This window comes from Adiantum capillus-veneris, chromosome 23 (genome assembly GCF_014529385.1).
Source record: "Adiantum capillus-veneris isolate H3 chromosome 23, ASM1452938v2, whole genome shotgun sequence".
In the NCBI taxonomy this organism is placed as follows: Eukaryota; Viridiplantae; Streptophyta; class Polypodiopsida; order Polypodiales; family Pteridaceae; genus Adiantum; species Adiantum capillus-veneris.
This window is the reverse complement of record NC_140953.1, coordinates 24,845,921-24,867,151: the sequence shown is the minus strand read 5'-3', so window position 1 is coordinate 24,867,151 and position 21,231 is coordinate 24,845,921. Positions and strand designations below refer to the sequence as shown.

General features: G+C 45.2%; 1 protein-coding gene across 1 annotated transcript in view; it reads right to left on the bottom strand.

Moving 5' to 3' along the window:
• LOC147427530 (uncharacterized) overlaps positions 1-21,231 on the bottom strand; it is a 97,958-nt gene that overhangs the window by 56,999 nt on the left and 19,728 nt on the right. The window lies entirely within an intron of this gene.

Below are 21,231 nucleotides of genomic sequence, written 5' to 3'. Positions count from 1 at the left end.
CAATACTGCCAGCTCTGCTATGATTATCAACTGAGGTGCCCCATATCTCCACTCCGTACAGCAATGGCCGAGGTGACCAAAGTGTCAGAGAGCCAAAGCTTTGTCCGAGGTTCCTGGAACTGAACCTGCAAACATATGCTGCATAGGCTCTGGTCAATCGCTTATCTGCTGCACGCCTCGCGGAAAATACTGGACCAGTGAAAACCGCCCCAAGATAAGTGTATGTATCTGCATACTCCACAGTCCATGTGGTGGATCTGATACAAAGTCAGAGTACCAAAAATAACAACAATGACAACATAACAAAACAAATTAAGAATACTATGGAAACCTAGGCCGCTCAATGTGAACTACGCAGCTAGCTGGGATAGCTAAATAGCTAAATCACAGGAGATCCTGGCTAGGTACGAAGATGGCTTTCTATAGAGAGCATCTTCTCCAGCTCACGGAGGATGGTTTTGTGATCGCACCAGGATACATGGATATTCATCTATCCCACGCGTGCATCCTCACATCAGCTAGAGATCGAGACAGGCAAATTTAGAGGAATACCCGCTGAGTCCAAGATTTGTCAGGTGTGCCAAATAGAGCCAGAGACAGAGCTACATTACATATGTCACTGCCCAGTATACTATGAGATACGAGGCCGCTTTCATTGTCTATTCAGAGAGGGTTTTGGGCCACTTTCTAGAGTCATAAGATACCAGGATCAGAGATGCCTCGGATTATACTTACTTGAGATTCGCAAACACAGAGAGGACCTCTTGAAGAGGGGCACAATGAGAGAGATCCAACAACAACGGAAGATTACATATTTCTTTCAGTCACAGACAAAGGAATTCGAGCGGCCCCCACAACATAACAACACCAGAGACACCAGAGGCATACTGCTTGATCGGGCGATAGAGTTGGGGCGGTCCTGTCACCCACGCATGAGGGGGCCCTCTCCACATCGACGCAGTTTGCGACAGAGGATCCATACCATACTAGCGTGACATAGGAGTCGTCCCGACAGAGTGCCTACCTTGGAGGACATTGAATCTCTATAGCCTTTTGGATACTGACGTACATGTATATGATGCCTCGATTGTCAGAGAGCTCCATTGTATCAGCTCACCCTTTGTATTCCCTTTGTATAGCTTTCACCCCACCCCTACCCACTATTTTCTTTTCAGTTCTTTGTACTTTTTGTACCCAGACCTGGTATTAGATTTACCACATGTAACCTTTTGGTCTCATAGGTCATTTTGGCCCTTTGAAGACGTTAATATTACATTTTCATTCTCTCTCTCTCTCTCTCTCTCTCTCTCTCTCTCTCTCTCTCTCTCTCTCTCCCCCCTCATGTCATCCCCAACTTCACCCATGGCAAGCAAAATCAAGAGATAGAATGTACGAGAGAGAGAGAGAGAGATTTCTCAAACCAACCTAGGTCAGCAAGGAACTAGATTATTTTTACAATGGGAGCTAGGGGGTCCTTATATACCCATGAACTAAATTGCATGACCCAACTCTCATGTTAAATAAATTAAAAAATACATAAAATGACAAAATAAATATATAGGATCACATTGGGCATTCACTAGAGATGCATAATTTTGGCACCCTCTCTGCAGCTCAGAATGGACATATATAGGAAGACCAAAGTTGATGAAGAAGAAAGTACCATGGGCACCCCAACAGTGCCCGACTACTGGCACCTCTGATTTACAACCATCAACTCCTCACCATAATGAAGATGCCATGTCACGTGACACATCCAACCCTATGTGTCCGTGGACAAGCTACAGCATGATCAGGGTTCAGTTCAGTCAGTCAGTCTAGAATAGGAAGTGATCTCGCACTTTTGTGAGTCTGTTCGCAGACCGTGCATGTCTATACACTTAGATTAGATGCATATCCTCTGGTTGCGCACAGCATGACCATCAAATTCCCATCAAGAGCATTTTTACAGTGCATAGACCTATTTTCCCTATTTTTGACATTTTTCACTTATTATTTTTAAGTGACTTTTGTTGGAAAGTAGGTAGGGCAATTTTGCTAAGTTTGTATATAAGCAAACCTAGCGCTAGCACTTTCTGGCAGAAGAGGCAACACGAGCATTGCCCAACAGGCACCTTCTCAAGCAAGACCAACCGCAAGAACCCCTAGCGTTTCCAACCTTGAACCTTGGCGTTTTTCCCAAGCTATATCAGCCCTGCCCTTGGGAGATTTCAGCCATCAAGGGGATAGCACTTCTAGCATTTTGGAGCCAATTCAAGCTGGCGTTTTTCATCCCTAGATCATAGCGATTTTCAGCCAGCATACAAAGCATTTTTCAGCAGTGCAAGCAGCATTTTTGACATGCTGTCCAGCGTTTTCAGGCCACAAAAAACAGCCAGCCACTTCAGCGTTTTGCCAACTTGCATCATGTAAGGTGCAGCGAAATGAATGTTGTATTTTCTCAAGATTAGTGATCTTTATTGCTCAAGGTTCCTTTTAGTTCTTAGGGAAGGAGAGAGCCTTCCGTCTTGTAGAGTGCTGTGATCACGAACAAAGTGAGTGGATATTGTGCGTGCAAGTGAATGAGACTGAGAGAAGGAGAGAGAAGAGATACGACACCCGAGAGGTTGTAAAACCCTCCTCCGAAGGCCCCACTCTCGTCGGCGAGAGTGCTCTACTTTGATTGCACAAAGGTGTACAATGCGTATGCAATGGACTAATGCAACTTGGATTATGCCGGACAACGATGACTTGGTGGCTGAAATCTGTGGTCTTCTAACTGCTGTTTTTTGGGACTGTTTGGGTGGCTGAAAATGACTGTTTTGGCTGCGTTTTCTTTGGCTAATGATGGGGGAACTTCTGCAACTAAATCTGGGATGTATCTGCTACTGTTCATCTACTGGAAATCTGCGTTTTGTCAAGGCTGAAAAACGCTGAGATCTGCAAGTACTGCTGGCGTTTTTGCAAGGAAACGCTGACTGAAGATGCTAGCGTTTTTGCATGGAAAACGCTGGGGCTGAGGCTTTGTAGGTCGTGGGAAAAATGCTAGAGAAGAAGCTTATGGCGATGCTAATGCTGTGGGAGAAAAACGCCAGGATGAGGGAAGGATGGCGATGGTTTCTACTTGAAAAACGCTAGGAGATGCTGAGAGGGGGGTACTACTGAGAAGTTGCCTGTTGAGCGGGAAGCTCCTGCTGCCTCTTCTGCTAGAAAGTGCTAACTTGGGTTTGCTTATATATTAACTTAGCAAAATTGCCCTACCTACTTTTGTTGAAAAGTCACTTAAAAATAATAAGTGAAAATACCAAAAATAGGAAAAATAGGCTAAATGCACTGGAAAATTCCCCTTACTGAATCTGTTGGATTCTGAAGGGAATACTGATGATCATGCTGTGTGCAACCGGAGGATATGCATCTATGCTAAGTGACTGGGCATGCACGGTCTACGAATAGACTCACAAAAGTGCCAGATCACTGCTAATCTAAACTGACTGGAGTGACTGAACCCTGATCATGCTGTAGCTTGTCCACGGACACACAGGGTTGGATGTGTCACGTGACATCCCCTCCTTTTCAAAGTGAGGTACTGGTATCGAACTGTATGGCGTCGAGGGAGATCGCCAACAGCATCCGGAATCCTGGAAGGGACTCTTCGCCGACCCACTCTGCTGTGTGGGTCGAGCGGTACTTGAACTTCATAAAGGTCTGCAACGCTTGCTTCTTTGGGCCGCGCCGAAAGCGACTCAAAGTTTTCTGTGGCTCCTTTGATGTTTCAACTTCGTCTAGAGTCCTGCTTCTTTCGTCTTCAAGAATCTCCATGGCTGAAAATTCTTGAAACCATCTCCAACACAAAACCATGAACATACCCGTTCCATGTAAAGTGAAGGAAAAAAATCTTGTCTTCGCTAAAGACTGTGTATGCAATGTAGATGAACATAGAGACGGAGTGACAATCCGTTCATCAAACACATGCAAACAATGCGCTCGAATCTTTTCTGTTTGATCGAAATCAACCAACTGTGGCAAATCACAATGGAAATGCCCATGTTTGGTGCTCATACTATCATGTGCTCTTCCTACAACTGTGTCATGCCAAGGAAGAGACATGGAATGTGACTTCCTTGCATACCAAATTTTCAGCTTTTCATGAACAATCCGCATACATTCGTGCTCATCCATGAGAGAAACGTGCTCAACATACAATATATCATGCCTAGGAAAAGGGATCACATAACGATGTTGACTAAAATACAGGAAACCTTCACGAATGAAACACTCGAACAATGCGTGCGTATCAATCATGCGAACACATAATACTTCCTGTGAGGGTTCTTTGGACCAAGGCTCGAGAGCCAAGATCAGTTTTTCCTGAAGAGGTTCTTGGGACCTAGGCTCGAGAGCCAAGATCGATCCTTCATGATTGATCGAATCTGCAACGAGGTTAGCTTCGCTAGAAAAAGCATCCACTAACACATCATCCTTGTGAACAATCCCATCATCTTCATGCAACGCATCATGCTTGTCTTTATCATCCAAATCATCATGCAAATCATTATCATTCAATTCATCATGCTTCCCATAATCATGCAAATTTTGTGTGTCATGCTATGGAGAGAAAGAGACTGAGAGAGTCTCCTCCTCCTGAATCCTTTCAATCTTATCCTGCATATTAGCAATGAGAGATGGAGAAGGAGGAATTTCCACTCCATGAAAGACAGTAGGAGAATCACTTTTGGCATTGAGAGTTAATTGTTTGCCTCCCAATCAACGAGAGGGTTCAGTTCACGAAACCATTTCATGCCTAAAATCATATCACATCCTGAGAGAAGAGAAACAACAAATCTTCTAGTGAAGGCAGTCTGCTGAATTGCAAACAACACATCAAGGCACTCCTCCGTGATGAGAGCGTCCATACCAGGACGAAAGCCAGAGACCTGGATAGGAGATCTCGGACTAACTTCGAGGCGGGCTCTCTCAACAAGAGAGAAACTGATCACATCATGCATACTACCTAAGTCAAACAATATAACAAAACGGTGCCCCGACGTACGACCATAACATTTAATGAGAGAATCATCAATAGGAGGGTCCTGAGAAACTTTAGGCACACCCGTGTTATCATTCATTGCATTGACAAATGTAGAGGGTGCTGTGGGTTCTTTAGATTCATTCGATTCAAGCTTAGGACATGTTCGTTTTATGTGACCCTTAATGTGACAATGAAAACAACGACCTTCCTTAGAATAAGTGCTTTGTTCTTCCGAAGTGATGTATCCTCCTACAATTCCTTGTGGTACCTTTTCATCTGGAGTAAGCTTAGGTTTAGCAATTGTGTTAGCCTTACCCTTAGATTCATTGGAAGAATTCTTTGATGAGAGATTGTTGGAAGATTGGTTAGAAGAGTTATCATTCTTACCATTTTGAAGGTTCTGAGAAGTCTGCGAGGTACTTGTGTTAGTCTTGTTCTCCTTAGGCTTTCTCTTGTTGTGCTTCATCTCCTGTGCGAGAGCAATCGCTACCGCCTTGTTGAGATCGATTGGATCGAGTACCTCGACATCGTACTTGATATACTCGTCCAATCCAAAGAGAAAAGCCTCTTTGCGCTCATCATTCGACATGCGTAGTTGGGTACCTAGCTGCAAAACACGATTAGAAAAAGACATAACCGGCATACCATTTTGCTTGAGAGCCCGCCAATCGTCCTTCAATCATGCAAGGTACTGAGGTGGCATAAACCGCGCCTTGAGCTTGTCTTGCAAATCAGCCCAACTAAAAGAGGGGTGTGAAATCGTCGGCTGCCTCTAGGTGCGCGGCTAGGTGTGCCTCTTGCCATGCATGGTACCAATTGATGGCATCATCGGCGGTACATAGCTGCCATCAAAACTTTGCTATTTCCTATTTTCTTAGTTGTCGCAAAATAAGCATTAAATTGATTCAACCAAGAATGAATAACAGTAGCATCCATCTTACCATCATACTTACTGAAAGTCAACTTTTCTGTGACTGGATGGTTGGAATCATCTCCTTGACCATTTCCTCCATAGGGTTTGGTGCACTTGGTGGCGTAGATGGCGAAGGGGGAGGGTTGAAGAAATCATCTCCGGGTGGGGACGAGTCTTCGTCGCCTCTCTCATGCTCATCACCTGTATGCGAAGTATCCATTCCGCTTCGGGTCACGACCATGTACTATGATCTTGGGGTCTTAAGCTCCCGAGGAACTTGGGTTCTTGAGGGTCTTGAGGTTCTTGAGGTCCTTGATTCGTGAGAATCTTGGGTTCTTGAGGTTCTTGAGTCTTGAGGGTCTTGGGTTCTTGAGGTTTTCTTTCGCTTGCAAATCGCGCTGGAGAAGGAATTCTCTTCACCCGAGTTCAACCCTTTTCTGCAGGCGCACCCCTTGGCGGCCTTGCGCTAACACCAAGGTTGCTTTTTCCCACCTCACGTCGATTGGCCGGCCGCTAAGTGCACAGTCCGCTCTACATGAGTGAAAAGAGACACAAGGGGAGGCTGGACAAGCCCTTCTTTCTTGGGATTCCTGTCACTCTTCAACAAAACACGATTAGGAATCGCCACGCCCAAGTAGACTTGGGTTCGTGCGATCGCAACAAGCAAAAAAATTTCTTGTGGTTCTTTCCTTGAGTAATGCAGAACACTTCCAAAGCTCTGATACCAATGTAAGGTGCAGCGGAATGAATGTTGTATTTTCTCAAGATTAGTGATCTTTATTGCTCAAGGTTCCTTTTAGTTCTTAGGGAAGGAAAGAGTCGTCCGTCTTGTAGAGTGCTGTGATCACGAACAAAGTGAGTGGATATTGTGCGTGCAAGTGAATGAGACTGAGAGAAGGAGAGAGAAGAGATACGACACCCGAGAGGTTGTAAAACCCTCCTCCGAAGGCCCCACTCTTGTCGGCGAGAGTGGTCTACTTTGATTGCACAAAGGTGTACAATGCGTATGCAATGGACTAATGCAACTTGGATTATGCCGATGACGACGACGGTGGTGACGACGACGACCTGGTGGCTGAAATCTGTGGTCTTCTAACTGCTGTTTTTCGGGACTGTTTCGGTGGCTGAAAATGACTGTTTTGGCTGCGTTTTCTTTGGCTAATGATGGGGGAACTTCTGCAACTAAATCTGGGATGTATCTGCTACTGTTCATCTGCTGGAAATCTGCGTTTTGTCAAGGCTGAAAAACGCTGAGATCTGCAAGTACTGCTGGCGTTTTTGCAAGGAAACGCTGACTGAAGATGCTAGCGTTTTTGCATGGAAAACGCTGGGGCTGAGGCTTGTAGGTCGCGGGAAAAACGCCAGAGAAGAAGCTTATGGCGATGCTAATGCTGTGGGAGAAAAACGCCAGGATGAGGGAAGGATGGCGATGGTTTCTGCTTGAAAAACGCTAGGGGATGCTGAGAAGGGGGTACTGCTGAGAAGTTGCCTATTGAGCGGGAAGCTCCTGCTGCCTCTTCTGCCAGAAAGTGCTTTGCTTATATATTAACTTAGCAAAATTTCCCTAACTACTTTTGTTGGAAAGTCACTTAAAAATAATAAGTGAAAATACCAAAAATAGGGAAAATAGGCTAAATGTACTAGAAAATTCCCCTGACTAAATCTATTGGATTCTGAAGGGAATACTGATAATCATGCTGTGTGCAACCGAAGGATATGCATCTATGCTAAGTGACTGGGCATGCACGGTCTACGAATAGACTCACAAAAGTGCCAGATCACTACTAATCTAAACTGACTCAACTGACTGAACCGTGATCATGCTGTAGCTTGTCCACGGACACATAAGGTTAGATGTGTCATGTGACACATCAGCATTTTGTACTGCCAAACCAGCATTTTCAGCAAGGCAAAATTCAGGAGGTAAAGGAGCAGCACATCAATGTTTTGCAATAGCATTTTCAATCAAAGGACCATCGGGCTTAGCGGATAAAGAACAGCCCGACCGGAAGCATCCAAAGCAATCAGTTTTCAGCCATAGTCTCGTCCTCGTCGTCACCATCGTCAACCTCGACATAGCCATTAGATTTGCATCAGCATTTTTTATCAGATTGTGCAAACAATAGTAGACCACTCTCTCCATCGAGTGGGGCCCTTGGAGGAGGGTTTGACAACTTTCTGGTGTCGTGTTCTCTTCTCTCTCTATCTCTCAGTCTCATGCTCCTTCATTCACAGTGTTCACCACTTTGGTTATGTCCATTGCACTCTCTCACTAAAGAAACGGAAGGCTCTCCCTTCCATAAGTAAAAGAAATCCTTGAGCACGGTTCGGAGCACTCATCTTGAGCAAAGTTCAACATTCACTTCCGCTGCACCTTACATTGGTATCAGAGCTTTGGCAGTGTTCTGTATCACTCAAGGAAAGAACCACAGAATTTTTTTTGCTTGTTCCGGTCGCACATAACCCAAGTCCTCTTGGGCGTGTTGATTCCTAATAGTGTTTTTAAAGAGTGACAGGAATCCAAAGAAAGAAGGGCTTGTCCAACCTCCCCTTGTGCCTCTTTTCACTCATTGAGAGCAGACCGTGCACTTAGCGGCCGGCCAATCGACGTGAGGTGGGAAAAAGCAGCCTTGGTGTGAGCGCAAGGCCGCCAAGGGATGCGCCCGCGGAAAAGAGCAGAACTCGGGTGAAGAGAAGATCCTTCTCTAGCACAGATTGCAAGCGAAAGAAGAACCTCAAGACCCTCAAGAACCCAAGAACCAAGACCCCAAGAACCCAAGTTCCTCGTGAACTTAAGAACTCAAGACCACAAGAACCCACGACTTCAGTGGATGGTCATCACTCGAAGCGGAATGGACACTTCGCTTGAAAATGATGAGCATGAGAAAGGCAAAGAAGAATTTTCCCCACCAAGAGGTTTTTCCGACCCTCTCGCTTCCCCATCTACGCAAAGGATTGCACTAACTCCTATGGAGGCTTTCGACATGATGATGATGAACAGGAAGTTAGCAAGAAGAGCAGAAAGACTAGCAGAATTTGATCGTGAATGTGCAAAAAGAAATGCAGAAATGGATCACAAGAACAAAGCAAGAAAAGCCATGAACGATCGACACATGAAAGAGATGTTGCGACTCTTTTTTCAAGCGCAGGCATAGATGCGCAAGAGATTCGGGAAAAGGAGACAACACCCGCAGCATCAGATTCAGCCTAGCGTTTCTACATCACATCAGAACCCCAACATTTTTGCAAGGCATCAGCATCAGCACGAAGTATTAAGCATTTAGCCATTGTATCAACATTGTGCAAGTAATCAAAAGCAGGTACCTGCTCTGACAACAAAGCAAGGGGACCCTTTGTAATGTGCAACGGCAATGATTGATGGTGAATGCTCAAGATGAGTGCTCGTTGCGTACTCAAGATTCCAAGTACTTCATGAGAGATGTGCAAAGACTAGAGAGAAAAGAGAGAATGATATTGTGAATGAGTGTTCTGCGAGTGAAAGAGAAAGAGAAAGGAGACTTAACACTAGATCATAGTTTTTTTCGTTAGCGTACGATTGGCCAGCCGTACTGCCGTACGGGTACGTGTACGGATCAAGTACGGATGCATTTTTCGTACCTCCAGCCAGTGTGGCAAAAATTTTGGGGCAAAAAAGTTTTGGCTGCAATTTTTAGGCCGCGCGCTCGTATAGTCTTTAGGCGAATGTGTCTGCACACTCTTTCTCCACCCTCGGGTCGCACTCTCTCCTGCCTTCAACTTCTCCTGCCAACACACACAGTAGCTCAGCACTCCAAGGCTCAAGCTCGTTGCACCATCTTCCAAGCCGGATTCTTTGCAAGTTTGCAGATGGCCGAACCAAGGGTACCGAGTGGCAATATGTGCAGCAAGTGAAGTGCCTCCCAAAAGGAAAATGGACTTGCAAATGTAATTTTTGTGGGCATTTCATGGGACGGTGGTCCTTTGCGTATCCGTGCACATATTTTGGGCATTGCTAGCCATGGTGTGGGAGGCCCATGTGATGAGGCCCCAGCCGATGTAGTAGAGATTGTCGTCAATGATTTGGAAGGAGATGCCTCTCAAGCTCAAGGAGGTGCTTCGATGAGTACGCATGCTAAGGGAACAACTAATGTAAGTGGCTCTTCCAAGTCCAATGTGGGGTCCTCAAGCAAAAAGAGGAAGGTTCCTCAAGGGGGTTTGGCAAGTGCATTTGTGTCACGTGACACATCCAACCCTATGTGTCCGTGGACAAGCTACAGCATGACCAGGGTTCAGTTCAGTCAAGTCAATCTAGAATAGGAAGTGATCTAGCACTTTTTTGAGTCTGTTCGCAGAATGTGCATGTCCAGACACTTAGAATAGATGCATATCCTCTGGTTGCACACAGCATGACCATCAGATTCCAATCAAAAACCATCAGAAGCATTTTTACAGTGCATAGACCTATTTTCCCTATTTTTGACATTTTTCACTTATTATTTTTTAGTGACTTTTGTTGGAAAGTAGGTAGGGCAATTTTGCTAAGTTTGTATATAAGCAAACCTAGCGCTAGCACTTTCTGGCGGAAGAGGCAACAAAAGCACTTTGCTCAACAGGCAACTTCTCAGCAGGACACCCCCAGATGGTCTAGCGTTTTTGCATCCCCAGCAACAACCTAGCGTTTTGGACAAGACCAGCCTAGCGTTTTGCTTCTGCATCGGCTTGGCAACAAGACTACAGCAGGTCAGCCTGACGTTTTGCATTGCAAGGCCACCGGCAGCAGCAAAAGACGGTTTTCAGCCCTAGCATTTTTGCATCAGCATAGCGTTTTGCAGTTTCACCGCGACGGAACACCAAGACTCATCAGCGCTTTCAGTTTTCAGCCCTTAGACACAGCAGAACAAGCCCCGAACCTCACAGATCTCACCTTTCCACAGCAGATCCTCGCCGCACGGTCAAATCCCGCGCAATTTGCAGATTCAGCCCGGAAAACGCAGATTTCAGCATCTGCGTTTTCAGCGCGTCGTCGTTGCATCGTCGTCATCAACATCTTCACCGACATAGAGTCAGAATTCAGCAAATAAAGATTTGCAGATTTCCCGTCTCGTCGTCGTTCTCATTGTCGTCGACATCGTCCGCAAGTCCAAGCATTGTAGAGATTTGTGCAATCAATAGTAGACCACTCTCGATGGCGAGAGTGGGGCCCTTGGAGGAGGGTTTTACGTCTCTGGTGTCGTATTCTCTTCTCTCTCTATCTTTCAGTCTCATGCACTTCCATTCACCATGTCCATTCACTTTGTTTGTGTCCATTGCACTCTCTCACTAAAGGAACGGAAGGCTCTCCCTTCCGTAAGTAAAAGGAACCCTTGAGCACAGTTCGGAGCACTCATCTTGAGCAAAGTTCAACATTCATTGCACCGCACCTAACATTGGTATCAGAGCTTTGGCAGTGTTATGTATCACTCAAGGAAAGAACCACATAATTTTTTTTTCTTGTTGCGGTCACACGAACCCAAGTTCGCTTGGGCGTGTCGATTCCTAATCGTGTTTTTGAAGAGTGACAGGAAACCCAAGAAAGAAGGGCTTGTCCAGCTTCCCCTTGTGCCTCTTTTCACTCATTCAGAGCGGACCGTGCACTTAGCGGTCGGCCAATCGACGTGAGGTGGGAAAAAGCAACCTTGGTGTGAGCACAAGACCGCCAAGGGATGCGCCCGCGGAAAAGAGCAGAACTCGGGTGAAGAGAAGATCCTTCTCTAACACAAATTGCAAGCGAAAGAAGAACCTCAAGAACCCAAGAACCAAGACCCCCAAGAACCCAAGTTCCTCATAAACTTAAGAACCCAAGACTTCAATGGATGGTCATCACTCGAAGCGGAATGGATACTTTGCTTGGAGGTGATGAGCATGAGAGAGGCGAAGAAGAATTTTCCCACCAACAGGTTTTTCTGACCCTCCCCCTTCCCCATCTACGCCAAGGATTGCACCAGATCCTATGGAGGCTTTGTGCAAGACGATGATGAACATGATGACAACGTGGCACGAAGCAAGAATGGCAACCATGGAGCGTGAACGCGAGCAATTACGCTTGGAGGCCAAAGAATTTGATCGCAAGTACGCAGAAAGAAAAACAGAATTGGAGCGCAAGAACATTGTTCATTCTTCCTCTCTCATTTCTAATGTGCAGGCGAAGATTGAGGAGATTCGGGAAAAGGAGACTCTATTAGTCTCTTCTTCTCCCAAGCATGACACACAAGATTTGCATGATAATTTGAATGACAAGCATGATGATGATAAGCATGATAATTTGAATGATAATGATGATTTGGATGACAATGACAAGCATGATGATTTGCATGATCAAGATGTGATTTCTCACACATGATGATTTGCAGGAAGATGATGTGATTGTTCACAAGGATGATGGTTTGGTAGATACTTTTTCTGGTGAAGCTAACCTCATTGCAGATTTGATCAATCACGAAGAACCAATCTTGGCTCTTGAGTCGAGGTCCACAGAACCCCCACAGGAAGATTCGATCCCTCAGGAAGAACCGATCTTGGCTCTCGAGCCTAGGTCCAGAGAACCCCCACAGGAAGTACTATGTGTTACGCATGATTATTTACACGCATTGTACAAGTGTTTCATTCGTGATCATTTCCTGTATTTTAGTCACCGTCCTTATGCGATCCCTTTTCCTAGGCATGACATATTGTACGTTGAGCACGTTTCACTCATGAATGAGCACGGATCTATGCGGATTATTCATGAAAAGCTGAAAAGTATGCATTCAAGGAAGTCACATTCCATGTCTCTTCCTTGGCACGACACGGTCGTAGAAAGAGCACAAGAAAGTATGAGCACCAAGCAAGGGCATTTCCATTGTGATTTGCCACAGTTGATTGATTTAGATCAAAAAGACAAGATTCAATCTCATTGTTTGCGTGTGTGTGGTGAACGGTTTGGCACTCCGTCTATTTGCTCATCTACATTGCATGCACAGTCTTTAAGGAAGACGAGATCTTTTCCAGTCACTTCACATGGAATGGGTATGTTCATGTTTTTGTGTTGGAAATGGTTTCACGAATTTTCAGCTTCGGAGATTCTTGAAGAAGGTAGCCGCATGACTCTAGACGCAGTTGAAGCATTAAAGGAGCCTCAGAACACTTTGTGTCGCAAGCGTTGCAGACCTTTATGAAGTTCAAGTATCGCACGACCCACACATCAGAGTGGGCCGGCGAAGAGTCCTTTCCAGGATTCCGGATGTTATTGGAGATCTCCCTCGACGCCATTGTAACTGACTTGGACACTCCAAGTCAAGAATCAACCGCGACAGCACCAAATAACCACTTCAAAACAATTCACAGATCACAATAGATTTGCACTGGCCCGGCGGAGTTCCGTGCCTAGAGATATTGGCCCCAAAGACTGGCGCCCCTTTCGGTATTTCTTTTTGTATTAATCAATCATCAAAGTACAAGAGAGTAGTTAGGGTTTCACTCTCAGACTCTGCGTCCAGATGCTCTGAGAAGTGAGGCCCTCACCACTAATTTAAAGGTTACAAGGGATGCTCAAAAGCAAGAGCCCCAAAAGCTTTTAAAATCAAAAGCATCAGTCCTCTCTCTCTCTTTAGAGAGTCTTTTCTTTTTTTTATATAAAAAAAAGCAAAATTCGCGTTGCTCATCATTTCAAAAAATAAATAAATAAATAAATAAATTTCAGCCTCCGCGATTTCCGAAAATTAGGGTTTCTGGCAGAAATTAGGGTTTTTGGCAGAAATTAGGGTTTTTGTTGTTCGCCACGTCATCACTTTGTGACATACCTCCCTCTTGAAAGCATTGTAATCGACCGCGATTACGCCTGCAAAACCGACAAAAGCCATAAACCGTCTTAGCAGACACTGACTGTTAGTACCTACGTACTAGGAACACACATCTAGCACATGTACAAAATCGACAGTCACATCACACGACATCACAGGACATAACCAGACATCACAGGACATCACATGACATTCAACATTCATTCGGATCTTAGACCATGATTTATCGGCAATGTAGCTAGCAATCACATCTAGGTCCAATCGGGACCTCATCGATGTCCGATTGACTAACCCCTATTGCAACCATGTCTATTCGAGATCAAGTAGACCAAAATGTTGCAGTCATTTCGCCTATCAGTTCCTGCACTCACAAGAAGTCAAGAACAAATCAGTATCATAATCAGGAATTCCATTTCATAAAGTCATCCAGCAGAATACTGTCAGCTCTCAGTATCCCTGAAGCTCAAAGAGACATCAGTGACTTTAATATCAAAATCGAGGCATCTGTTGACAAAGGAGTGGAGTAACTCCCCTCTTGTGCATCCCACTGCACCAGATCTCCGGCCAAGCTGAATTCTGGGTTTCGTTTGGAGTAGACTATGCTAAACCAAAGCATCGAGGTAAAGTTTCACAATCCGAGGAGTATCTGCTAGGTCCTCCTCTTCCATCCACTTCGCATCAAATGCAGGAAAGTTCTTGAACTAAACCAAGAACCGCCTTCGGACTTTACCTTTCTTCGTATCGTTATGTGCCAAAATCTGTTCAGGAACAAGGATCTCCTCGTTTTCTTCCACTTCGGGTTGCTCATCAGGCTTCCCATCATCAGGCACATCACCTTTAAAAGGTTTCAAGAGATTCACATGAATGCATTGTGAATCCTCCAAGTATCTGGCAGTTTCAATCGGAAGGAGACATCATTTATCTTTTCAGTAATCTGGAAAGGTCCGTAGTATCACATACTAAGCTTTGGAAAAAGCCTCTCCTTTCCCTTTTTTCTTTCTTAGGCGTGCCTTCTCAAAAGTAAGAGCACCCATTCATCCTCCTTCAGTTTCAAGTCGCGACGATGGCGATCCGCTGCCTTTTTCTGTCGTTCTTGAAACTTCTGCAAAGTCTCGCGAACCTTGGCAAAAGCCGTATCCAAATCTCGCGAATACTCATCCGCTTCAAATATCTAATCTTTCATACTCAGGAAGGATGGAACCTTCACAGCACTTTCAACAATCTCACATGGCGTCTTCCCCGTCGAAGAGTGTATCGTGTTATTGTAGGCAAATTCCACCAAAGGTAAGTTCTTTTCCCATTGAGTCTTCTGATCCGAGATACAAGACTTCAATAAATCTAAAATCACTGAATTGGCAATCTCAAATTGCCCGTCAGTCTGCAAGTGGAACGATGACGAGAACTGCAACTGCGTGCCAATGTTCTCCCAAATTGCCTTCCAAAACAAACTCATAAATCTGGGGTCTCTGTCGGAGACAATCGTCTCAGACGTGCCATGTAATCGGAAAATCACCGTGATCATTCTGTGTTCTCGGGAGATCAAAAATGAAATCCATTTCAATATTTTCCCAGGGGCGGGTGGGTATGGGTAAAGGCTGTAACAATCGCTGTGCCTTATGCCTGTCAAACTTGACCTTCTAGCATACCAAGCAACTGCGCACAAACTCTTCCACATCCTTCTTGAGTCACAGCCAAAAGAAGTATCTCTCTACCCCTTTCATATTGGTAGCAATGCCGCGATGACCCGTAAAAGGTGGACAGTGGCATTCAGTCATAACCTTATCCCTCAACGGCTGTGTAACGCACAACATAGTCTTTCTCATCAAGTAGCCTTCCCGAAGGGAGTATCCCGCTACTGTCTTCCCATCCCGTATCCGTGTGAAAATATCTGCAAAATCTGTATCTGTGGCATATTGATCGACCATATCCTCGAAGCTCCTATGATGTATCGCGGAAATAGCCAGAACCAACGGTTTCCGAGACAAAGCATCTGCCACCACATTCTTCTGTCCCTGCACATGGACAATCTTGAAGTGGAACTGTGACAAGATGTTCACCCACCGCATCTGCTTTTCCGAAAGCTGCTTCTGTGACAAGAAGTAGCGCAAACTTTGATGGTCTGTAAAGACAGTAAAATCCGCTCCGAGTAGGTAATGCCGCCACTGAGTAAGAGCATGGATAACCGCCAAAAGCTCTTTCTCATAGATCTATGCTGTCATCTCCGGCCTAGAGAACAAACGGCTCTCGTAAGCTATGACATGGCCTTCCTGCATCAAGACCGCACCCAGACTACGACCACAAGCATCACAATATACTTCAAATGACTTCTGCAAGTCCGGCAAAGTCAAAATAGGTCCCGTAGTCAATTTCTCTTTCAATGTCCGAAAGGCAATCACCTCTGTGGATCCCCACGAAAAAGGTACTCCTTTCTGTGTCAAGGTATGCAAAGGGGAAGCAACCTCTGCAAACTTTCGTATGAACCGCCTGTAGTACGAACACAGTCCCAAGAAGCTTCTAACTTCATGGACATTCCTCAAATCGGGCCAATTACGGATAGTCTCTATCTTGGCCGGGTCCATTTGCACTCCTGCTGCTGACACACTGTGTCCCAAAAAGCGTATCTCTGGTAGGAAAAATTCACTTTTCTTTGCATTAATCACTAACGTGTGATCTCGTAATGCCTGAAAGACTTGAAGCAGATGATCTCTGTGTTCTGCCTCATTCTTGGAGAAAACAATGATGTTGTCAAAGAAAGTGCCAACAAATAGCCTGTACTCTCGAAAAATCCTGTCCATCATCCGGTTAAATGTCGCAGGAGCATTGGTTAAGCCAAAAGGCATCACCGAAAACTCAAATAACCCAAAAGTCGTCCGAATAGTTGTCTTGTAGACATCTCCTAGCGCTATCGTGATCTGATGATATCCACTCTTCAAGTCAATCCTGCTAAAGCACGAGGATCCCTGTAACTTGTCGAGTATATCATCGATCCTAGGAATCGGAAATCTGTTCTTGATGGTGATTTCGTTGAGAGTGCTATAATCGATGCACATTCTCCAAGATCCGTCTTTCTTCAAAAACCAACAACACTGGAGAGCAATACGGTGAAGTACTAGGCTGGACACGACCTTTTTCCAAGAGGTCTTTCACTGGGTTCATAATCTTTTCATTCTGTACTCGGCTCACACGATAAGGTGGCCGATTCGGTGGCGTGCTTCCAGATATCAGATCAATGGTATGATCTTCAGGCCCTCTCAACAGCAATCAGCATGAGTGTGGAGAAAAATCTTGGCGTTCTTTTGATCAGGTCAAAACATATTCAACCTTTATCCATCGTTCAGTTCTCTCCCAAAAGAATGAGTAAGACACTGAAGTTCATCAAGTACAATCTCTAAGCCCTTCATTTATCAAAGTCGCTTTCTCGGCCCGGTAGTCAACCACGGCGTAGTTCTTGTGGTACCAAGGGATCCCGAGTAGAACGTCACTCGCGTGCCCTGAACACCCCTATCATTGCAAACAAAGTTTGCCAATGCTCGGTGTAATGGCAACATCCCATCCGGGTGCTAGTCGAACTACCTCCGCCTATGGCGTCAGTCTGTCGGGCGTAATTCCAAATCGAGCCGCCAATTCCAAGTGAAAAGAAGTTGGCCTTGGCTCCTTCAAAAGAGCTTCCTGATCCTTCACTTTGCCCCAAAAGCGGCAAAGTTAGTACTTTCATTCATTAGATTCGGTGCATGTCCCACGCCATGTGGTACCAGTTTTGCTTTTCTATCTGCCTTTTCTGCCACATTCCTCAGCTGCTCTCGAACTCTCAGGCCTGTCATCATCTTTATCATTCTGTTCTTTCTGTGCCTTTTTAGGGCACTATGCGGAGATATGTCCATGTTCCCCGCATCCAAAGCACTTCCCCTCTCTGATGAAGCGAGCTCTCTCCTCAGGAGTAAGCTTGGGTTGTGCATCCTTTTTTCTCTGGGTTGCTCTTTTTCTTTCTACTTTCATTCCAAGAAGTCTGTTCGGCTCGTTGTGTCATGGCCTTATCTGTGGGGTAGGTCAAACTACCAGAGTGAATGGCAAAGCCCCGCTTCGCATGACTCATCAACTCCTTAATAGAAGCTGACTTCTGTTCCAAGCAGTGATCTCGGATCTCTGTAGGTAGACCCAAGGTAAACCGCTCAATCTGTTCTCTGAACGAGATCTTCTTGAATGAAGAGGCGGGTAGAAAAGAGCTCCAGAATCTTTCACAGTAAGAATTCACTGTATCGCTCTTGGTCATCCGAAGATGGTTCCAAGCAGCTCGTATATCTCGCTCAAACTCTTGAGTCAACCAAGAAGAAATAAAAAGCCTCTTAAATTTCAGCCATGTAACTGGCGCAGTCCTGTTTAAAAGAAGCGTGGACCACCAAGTACGAGCATTCCCCTTAAGGTAAGAGGTAGCTCTCCGAATCTTGGAGGCTCTGAAGAGCGTCCTCCCGCGAAAGCGATGTCAAACTGCTGTATAAAAGACAAAGCCTTCGCAGCATCTGAGTATCCTGAAAAGTATCAAACTTGATCGAGTGGCCACCTTCCTTAAACTCTCGGACTTTCTTGCTTTTATCTTCGAGAAAGTCATACTGGTTGGCTTTGTAAAAATTCTTCTTGTTCGCATAAAACTTTCCGTCATCGGAATCTGAGTTGTCTGTAGACGAGTCCATAGTAGAACTGACAATCTCTGGGCGAGATTTAGCCTTCTTTGCCTTTTTCTTGCCCTTTACGAAGCTTTGTTTCTTGCTTCGCTTTTTGCTTTTCCCGTCTTCTTCGCTCGAGTCTGAAGAGCTAGAAGAACTGTCAGAAGAAGAAGAAGAAGAACTAGGTAGGTCTTCAAACTTGACGCGCTTCTTCAATTTCTTTGCCTTGTCAAATGTCAACCGGCGACCCAAATATCTCGGAAAGTCAGTGCTTTTCTTCTGCTTTTTGTGGTGCTTTTTGCCTTTCTTTCGCACGTCGAAAAGCTGAGCAATCCGTGCATCAACCACGTTCTCTAGTTCCTTCTCCGTATATTTCTTGGAGGCAGAAGGTTTCTTGAGAGCGGGTTTCGGGAGTGGTGTTGTGGTTCTCTGCCACTCCGTCTGTACCTCTTCCAAAGAGGTCTGGTTCATATATTTTGCCATCTTCGGGTCCTTGGCAAAATTGAGCATCATCTTTGTTGCATCGCCGATCAATTGACGACGCTCCATCTCTTGCTGCTCCGCCTGAGTAGCCCGAGGCGGGCCATACTCTCTGTCTGAATCTTCGTTGTGATCCCAGCCCGCATCTCCAGATGCAGAGGGAGTCGACTGATCATTGCCTAAAGCCATAGGTACCGCGGAAAAAAAAAATTCGGGGATCGGATTTCCCGTCGAAGAGAAATCGATCGTGCTCTGATACCATTGTAACTGACTTGGACACTCCAAGTCAAGAATCAACCGCGTCAGCACCAAATAACCACTTCAAAACAATTCACAGATCACAATAGATTTGCACTGGCCCGGCGAAGTTCCGTGCCTAGAGATATTGGCCCCAAAGACTGGCGCCCCTTTCGGTATTTCTTTTTGTATTAATCAATCATCAAAGTACAAGAGAGTGGTTAGGGTTTCACTCTCAGACTCTGCGTCCAGATGCTCTGAGAAGTGAGGCCCTCACCACTAATTTAAAGGTTACAAGGGATACCCAAAAGCAGAGCCCCAAAAGCTTTTAAGATCAAAAGCATCAGTCCTCTCTCTCTCTCTAGAGAGTCTTTTCTTTTTTTTATATAAAAAAAAAAGCAAAATTCGCGTCGCTCATCATTTCAAAAAAATAATAATAAATAAATAAATTTCAACCTCCACGATTTCCGGAAATTAGGGTTTCTGGCAGAAATTAGGGTTTCTGCTGTCCGCCACGTCATCACTTTGTGACAGCCATACAGTTCGGTACCAGTACCTCACTTTGAAAAGGAGGGGATGTCACCTGACACATCCAACCCTATGTGTCTGTGGACAAAGCTATAGCATGACCAGGGTTCAGTTCAGTCAAGTCAATCTAGAATAGGAAGTGATCTGGCACTTTTTTGAGTCTGTTCGTAGACCGTGCATGTCCAAACAATTAGAATAGATGCATATCCTCTGGTTGCACGCAGCATGACCATCAGATTCCAATCAGAAACCATTAGAAGCATTTTTACAGTACATAGACCTATTTTCCCTATTTTTGACATTTTTCACTTATTATTTTTAAGTGACTTTTGTTGGAAAGTAGGTAGGGCAATTTTGCTAAGTTTGTATATAAGCAAACCTAGCGCTAGCACTTTCTGGCAGAAGAGGCAGCAGGAGCACCTCGCTCAACAGGCAACTTCTCAGCAGGACACCCCCAGATGGTCTAGCGTTTTTGCATCCCCAAGAACAACCTAGCGTTTTGGACAAGATCAGCCTAGCGTTTTGCTTCTGCATCGGCTTGGCGACAAGACTACAACAAGTCAGCCTAGCGTTTTGCATTGCAAGGCCACCGGCAGCAACAGAAGACAGTTTTCAGCCCTAGCGTTTCTGCATCAGCATAGAGTTTTGCAGTTTCACCGCGACGGAACACCAAGACTCATCAGCGTTTTCAGTTTTCAGCCCTTAGACACAGCAAAAGAAGCCCCGAACCTCGCAGATCTCATCTTTCCGCAGCACATCCTCACCGCACAGTCAGATCCCATGCAGTTTGCAGATTCAACCCGGAAAACGCGGATTTCAGCATCTGCGTTTTCAGCGCGTCGTCGTTGCATCGTCGTCATCGACATTGTCACCGACATAGAGTCAGAATTCAGCAGATAAAGATTTGCAGATTTCAGCCCTTAGCGTTATTGGACACATTTCTGACACCCCGTTTTTTGTAAATTTGTACATACGGACATGACGCCCGATGTCAAAAGGGCATGTGGGCTTTCTTTTTGTGGGTTTTTTAGCTTGCTTTAGCAAGCACATGTACATGCACTGCAAGTCGCTAGTCTAGTGACAGCTGTCGGGCTACTGTAAGTGCCCGTGAGTGAGTTTTTTGAAGTGAGACTTGTATATAACTGAAACTCATGTACAAACTTAAAAAAATTCAGTCAAAGATCAGAAATTGGCAGGCTATAGGTCGTTGTGTCTCCTTGGTGCTCTTGGATGCAGTTTTTTGCCCCGACTAGCCTTCTCTACGTGTAGTCGTGTTGGACAGCTTTCTGTTCGCGTCGATTTTGCTCATGGCGGCGTATGGAATCAAATTTGGTCATCTTCAGCTTTCTCGCCATTCATTTTTCAAGCTTTCTCTCAAGCTTTAAAGTGCCCCAATTGGAGTTGTGCTCATCAGGTTACAACTAGTTCTCTGCAGGGTTATGGCTATGACAGCCTAGTGGCAAATTGTGTGCTAACAGAATTGGAGGGCATGTATGTATGAATTGCGGAATTGATGTTGAAGTTGTGGGTTTGTGATGTTTAATTGTGAAAGGAGAGGCTCTTGTCTTCATATGCATTGGTCGGCGTGTACTGTAAATCCATGCTTTG